Raw genomic sequence first — 6474 nt, forward strand, 5'->3', positions numbered from 1 at the left:
TAGTTGGGATTTTGGTAATGGTCCTAGATATTATACTTTTCAAGTATTGTCGTTTGGCTTGTCCACAGCTCCGTACGTCTTTACAAAATGCCTCAAACCGATTGTTAACCATTGGCGAAGTAAAGGGATATTCATTGTTTTGTATTTAGATGATGGTTGGGGTCGTGCTGCTTCGTTTGATACATGCGAAGCCGTGGCCAAGGCAGTGACAGATGACATATTAAAAGCAGGTTTGGTACCTAATGTCGAGAAATCGCAGTGGATCCCAGTCCAATGTTTGGATTGGCTTGGGTTAACATGGGATAGCAGTATTGGTTGTCTAAAGATTACCAAGAGGAGGATGAAGGACCTGGAGTCATGTTTGGACACTTTTCAGACACGTTTGCCAAATGTTTCAGCAAGAAAAATAGCGGCTATCGCTGGAAAGATCAATTCTCTTTACCCAGTAGTGGGTGCTTTAACTCAGTTAAAAACTAGATTTATGCATTATGAAATCATTCGCAGAGATCATTGGGATAAAGAGTACAATATAGACAGTGACAATAACTTGATTGCCGAGTTATTTTTCTGGAAGGAAAATCTTGGCATCCTTAATGAACGCATGTTGTTTGAGTATTCTATTCCACAGACCATTGTATACTCTGATGCCAGTAAGTCAGGCTGTGGAGCCTGGATTGGTGAGTGTGCTGGCATGAAAATGGCAAGAAACTGGACTAAAGTAGAAATGTCGAAAAGCTCCACTTGGAGAGAACTTATGGCGCTAAGTTTGGCGTTGAAATCATTGCACCCTACTTGCGAAGTAAGGTTGCGAAAATAATTACAGACAATAGAGGTGTAGTCTCTATCGTGGAGAAGGGTAGCATGATTGCAGAATTGCACGAGCTTAGCTTGGACATTTTTAATTTTTCCAGAAAAAGTAGGATCACTTTACAGGTTCACTGGGTTCCCAGAGAGGAGAACCGTTGTGCAGATGCACTTAGTCGGATTATTGATTTCGATGACTGGGGAGTTTCTGTTGAATTCTTAAAATTTTTGGATGAGTTGTGGGGGCCCCATACTGTTGACAGGTTCGCAGATGATTCTAATTTCAAATTACCAAAGTTTAATTCTAAATATTGGTGTCCTAATACGGATGCAGTAGACGCGTTTTCGTGCGATTGGGCGGGCGAGAATAATTGGCTGGTGCCCCCTATCGATAGTATTGGGCAAGTTTTGAATCACGTTAGAGTGTGTTCCGCTATGGGAACTCTAGTTGTGCCATATTGGCCTTCTGCCCCATTTTGGCCCCTTTTGTTTTCGGAGAATAGAGAATCTCGTTTATTAATATCGTGTGTAGTAAAGATTGATAATCCTGAAGGAGTTTTCGTTCAAGGCAGAAATAGGAATTCTACATTTGGGACAAAGAAATTCCAAAGTCCAGTGTTATGTGTACGATTGAATGGGGTTGCGAGTGGCAAATGAAAATTCTGCATAATTTCATAACGTATCAGTCGTAGGACTACGTATGGCATCAGCCGCCTGGCTATGGAATCAGCCGCATGGCTATGGAATGAGCCGCATGGCTGTGGAATCTGCCGCAGGGCTGAATGAAAGCTATGTAGCTTTCTTTCCGCGGTTTGATGAATTTTTATGCTGCGCTTGGCAGCGGCGAATGAAATTCATCTAAAATTTTAGCCTTTGGGGTCTATCCACCATGTTGTTTAGGTGTCGAACGTATAGCATGTCTTGTAATGACCACACAGGATAGGTGTAAGTTGTGCTATTCCTCTTTTTATATTCCCCCCAGATTTTCGCCACAGGACGAATATGGTAAAACATTGACCAAGATTTTGGCAGCTTCAAGAGCTGATAACACGGTTTATAAATACAAGAGAGCTTGGTTAGCCTGGGAAGAATGGTGTACGCAATTTAAGATAAATTCAGCTCTGGCTGAACCAGAAGACATTAGTCGGTACCTCATTCATTTATACCAAAGTGGTGCTCCTTACTCCAGGATGGAGTAGGCCTTTTACGCTATAAAATGGCATTATGACTGTAATCCCAAGGTACACATTAACCCGTGTGATCGGAAGTTTCTACACATTGTACTTCAAGGATTGAAGAAGCTGCTGTATAAACCAATTGTAAAAAAGGAACCTATTACACCAGAAATTTTGAAGGCAGTTGTAGAGAAATATAGTTCTTCCACTAGTTTAGTGGATATTCGTTTATGTGCCATGATACTGATTGCATATGCTGGATTTCTACGATATGACGAACTGATAAATATTCGTAGGTGCGATCTTGATATGTATGTTCCCATGTGAACATTTTCATTATGAAAAGTAAAACTGATATTTATAGACAAGGAGCATGGGTCCTCATAGGTGCTACTAATACACCAACCTGTCCGGTTTCGGCTTTGCGGAAGTATTTGTTGGCTGCGGAGTTAGATGATCCAGCTGATGAGAAATTTCTTTTCAGACCCGTCAATTATCGTAAGTCCACAGAATCCTACAAATTAAGGGATGGACAATTGTCATACACTAGGTGTTTGGATCTGTTACGGATGCCCTGTCAGCAGTGGGTTTAGAACCGAAAAAGTTCGGCATGCACAGCCTTCGAAGCGGCGGTGCTACAGCGGCCGCAAAATTTGGAGTCCCAGATAGACTGTTTAAGAAGCATGGTAGATGGCGTTCAGAAACTGCCAAGGATGGATACATTAAAGATAGTATTAATGATCGTCTCTCGGTATCTTTGAATTTGGGCCTGTAAAACATTGCGTATGGATATAACGTTGATTGTATATGATAACGTTAGTAAGCAAATAAACTGCCTTGTTTATTCTGCACTATTATGAAGCATGTGAGATATTACTGACACATTGTTTATGGAATGAAACTTGGATTAAAATCTCCTAAATGAAATTGTATGCGTTTTGTTTCCTTGTTACCCGTTCTTTAATTGACTGAGAGGGGAGGGCATAGGAATAGCCCTGTCTTGCCGTCGAAGCTTGGTGCTCCCCTAGGATTCAGGTATTATGTATATATTATGTTCTTTTGCAGGTTATGCGTTAGGGAAGGGAGGCGGGATTGAAAATAATTTATTCACCTTTGAGTAGCGAATTAGGGAATAAATATATTTTCAATTGTTAGCTGAGCTAACCTATTAGCATAAGAATGTTGACAGGTGCCGGGTTCGAAGCTTTCGCAGGCGGAGAGAGCTGTGGAGCTCACTGACCTAGTTCGACACGCAGCAGAACGGACGTCTTATTCAGAGACGGAATTGCGACGTCCATCACTGGTATTGTCGGGACGGCCTGCAAGCTCAAGATAGAGGACCATATGACCAGGACGAAATATCTGTCGGGATAAGAGCATCGGGAGGCGGTATTGGTTGCGGCATGTCAAGAAGCAGTTCGTGAGGGTGGTTTCCAGGCGCGTACGTAAGTCATCAGTTCTCTCCGTCCGTTCTGTCTTGCCGTCGAAGCTTGGTGCTCCCCTAGGATTCAGGTATTATGTATATATTATGTTCTTTTGCAGGTTATGCGTTAGGGAAGGGAGGCGGGATTGAAAATAATTTATTCACGTTTGAGTAGCGAATTAGGGAATAATTACTGTGGTTCTCAACTCAAACATTTCCCCTCAAATTATGTCGTTTTTGTCTGCTTTACTTGTAATCATTATGTTGTGCACAGTTCTATTGAAAGAACTATAGTCCATGTGTGAGTGAGTCAAATGTACATGTGCGTTTCTCTCATGCTCCTGGACAGGTCATGGTCTGCTGGTCAGCTGGTCAGCTGTCTCTCACTATTCTCAAGCCTGAGGCCCAAACTGACGTGGTGGTAATTCATGTCTTCTTCATCTCTATCATTTCCAGCAAGAGTAAAGTTGATGGTTTGTTTCGAACATTCCATGATCGGAAAAGCCACTCTATGGAGTGATTCGATTGTAGTCAAGATCGGAACTTGTTGTACCTATGTTGCATCACCATTTTTTTTCAAAGGTCGGAATAGCAAACTGAACTTTGATGATACAGTTGGTAATGAGGTTGCTGAGACTACCAGAAATGTATGTATCAACTTGATTCACATCTAACTATGATTGCCTTTGTAAATGAAATCACTCTCTCTCCATCAATTTTAGAGAATACAATGTATGTCCATTCCTTTGACTCAGGTTTTCACGGAAAGACTTACTAGGTGTTACAAAAAACATTTCCCATTTTTGATCCTTAATAGTTCAAAAACTGTATATCAGATAACGTTGATAGTGATATGAGCAATAGCTGAATAGTGTACAATTTTGTTGGAGGTAATTCAAAAATGATGGCGTACATCACTTTCATTAAATTGAAGATTTATTTTTAAGTTAGGTTTCAGATTTTGATCTGTTTTCAACCCTCGGTACAAGATTTTAATTTTGCACAGGGGTCAATTGGTGTGTATGGGAGCGTGTGGCTAACACCCTGACAATGGTCCTGAATAATGGCCCGGATTGGAATGCTCTATTACATATTCATGAGAAATTCCACTATCACAACTTGTCTTTATTCATCCTGAAATGTAGTGTATGCAAGCACATTCATGAAAACACGTGCTTATCTTTTTCGTGTGCATGCATTTTACCCTTTACCATGAATTCAGACTAGCAGTGCCCAGGGTAATTCACATGAATCATTAACAAGGCATTCATGTGCCCTGAAGCAAGAGTCCAGAAGCCTATGTCAGCAGAGGTCTGAAAAGGTAGTATTCGTGGTATTCATGTCCATTCTTCAGGATCATTGTAAACACACATTCACATACACATCATTGGTTCTTGTGTAAAGTTCAGTTTTGTACAGAGGCTTCAAATTTGACCAAAATCTGGAACTCAACTTTAAAATTAATCATGGATTAAACGAAACTGATTCATGCCCTCATATTCAAATCACCTTCAATTAAATTGTACACTATTCAGCTAGTACTCATATCAATGACAGTGTTATCTGATATATAGTTTTTGAACTATTAAGGATCGAAAGTTGGAAATGTTTTTTTGTGTAACCTAGCATATTGAAATGTGAAATGGCTCAAATTTGTGGGGTTCTATGTATAAGTTATGTAGATTGATACAAGAAAGTACCGTGAAACAGATCCTTACAGAATGTAATTTTTCTAGATTAATAAAGTTAGGCAATTTCTTTTTTCGTGGCAAATTGTGCTGTTTTTCACGACCTATTATCTTCTTTATAATGTGATCCAGCAGGTCGTATATAAATGGACAGTTTCCCTACATTTAATATTTATGCTTGATTTTAACAACAAATACTACCCTGCTTCGTGCCTCACAGTGATTCTCCGTTATCAAGGCACCATCCTTTTTTAATTGAATCTATAGCTATAAAGTCTCTTTACCTCTCTATTCTACCGATAGGCCCTTATTGTCCTTGTGGGATTTTACACGATTTCGTTCTTGATAAACTTGGCCAAAATTGAATATCCGTCTAGTGTTTTATTCTCTATCATTTTGTGTCTTGTTGTTAGTGTACCACTCTGCATTATACATTAATGTGCCTGTATCTTTTCATATGAATATGTGATTCATGTACATGTGATTTATATTCAAGCCTTGTTATAACAAGCTACTTGGGACCGCCAGAATGTTCTCATTGTGAAATCTTAACAGAGATGCACGCATGAAAGAAACGGTCGCGACAATTAAACTCCCAGTTACACGTGAGAATCACTTTGTTTGCATAAGAGTATGTTTCTTTGTGTCAAAAACAAAGTATTTTGGAAAGTATATATATTTGTAAACGTATAATGACACTACTCACTGCATGGGTAGTGACAAAATCCCATTATGAGTTTTCGAAATTAACTCCGGTATACCGGCATGATCGAGTGGGGAAATCTCTAAAGCGGGGTTCCCACTATCGTGCAATCTATTACGAACGCCACAATTGAACATTCGTAACTGATCGTGGAAGATTCGTTGAACTCGTTTGAAATTTCACGTTTGGATACGAGGTTATGCGAGTCAACACGTGTTGGTTCGCTTAGATGCGATATGGTCAGAATTGGTCTATTTCATGCTATACGATCTGTCAAGATCTGGTCACCCGTTCAAATACGATCCGATAGGATTGTCCCGATTGAGTCCATGATTGGTTCCGATCTACCACGATCATTACGATCGGGATCCCCGATTTGGTGGGTGCAGTTACTTTCTGACTCGTTCGAATACGAATACCGCGAACCAATGCGGGCTGTCGAGATAAGATATCTTTCACGATCGGGATCAAAAGCGACCCCCATTTAAGGTGTGATTGGACCCGAATGGGAAATTATAGTCCGACTGACAATGGATTTCATCATTTCCTTAACTTCTGCAGAGTGATTAGGCCTACTATCCACAATCATTGATGATGGCAAGGGTTGACAGGTTGAGAATGATGACAACGTGACCTTTGCAGTATTGCAAATGACAATTATGTTATCATCAGAGAGAAAGC

At 40.2% G+C, this 6474-nt stretch overlaps 1 pseudogene; it reads left to right on the forward strand.

Annotated features, from left to right (window-relative positions):
• Positions 1-1730: 1730 nt before the first annotated feature.
• LOC139724073 (integrase/recombinase xerD homolog) lies at positions 1731-2754 on the forward strand (annotated as a pseudogene).
• Positions 2755-6474: the final 3720 nt, after the last annotated feature.

The sequence above is a fragment of the Diadema antillarum genome, unplaced genomic scaffold (genome assembly GCF_040938485.1).
Source record: "Diadema antillarum isolate AM-2024a unplaced genomic scaffold, OU_Dant_1.0 scf00000206, whole genome shotgun sequence".
Classification (NCBI taxonomy): domain Eukaryota; kingdom Metazoa; phylum Echinodermata; class Echinoidea; order Diadematoida; family Diadematidae; genus Diadema; species Diadema antillarum.